This window comes from Nannospalax galili, unplaced genomic scaffold (assembly GCF_000622305.1).
Source record: "Nannospalax galili isolate Female #2095 unplaced genomic scaffold, S.galili_v1.0 scaffold125, whole genome shotgun sequence".
Classification (NCBI taxonomy): domain Eukaryota; kingdom Metazoa; phylum Chordata; class Mammalia; order Rodentia; family Spalacidae; genus Nannospalax; species Nannospalax galili.
In genome coordinates, this window is record NW_008354705.1 from 1212730 (window position 1) to 1213293 (window position 564).

The following is a 564-nucleotide window of genomic DNA, read 5'->3' on the forward strand; positions in this document are numbered from 1 at the left end:
CTAGTTTAAAAAACCTGAGAGAACCATGCTAGTCCAACAACCTACTGACAAATTATATTTACCAGGTCAAGAAATAATTGCTAGGCAAGGTTCATCTGAGAATAATTGGTCTTTGCCCAACATTTATTTACATGGCACACAGTAATTAAAAGTACCAGACTGGTGGAACTAACTTTCTTGGATGTTCAACAGCCATACTTTGAGGCCTATACTAATTTGGTCAGAGGGACATAAAAAACAGTTTTTGCTCCTTGCCCTCTTAGGTCGACTAAGTTCCAGGGGACTATGAGCATCTCTCAAAAGTCCTGTAACTGTGGTGAGTCACCTGTCCTTTTGATCAAGGAGGCCGTGGAGACCCCCACCAGATGGACTTGAACCAGTGTCGAGTCTACAAAGAGAAGGATCAACACAGAGGAAACATTTCCTCCATGCTTCCAAGTAAAGCCAACCATAGTCAAGTAGGACCTTTGACTTATCTTCACATAGACGGAACTGGTAAAAGAAGGAGCCAGGGGGTTCCTCCCAAGCCTATGTGACCCCTGAGGAACAGATCCTCAAACAGCC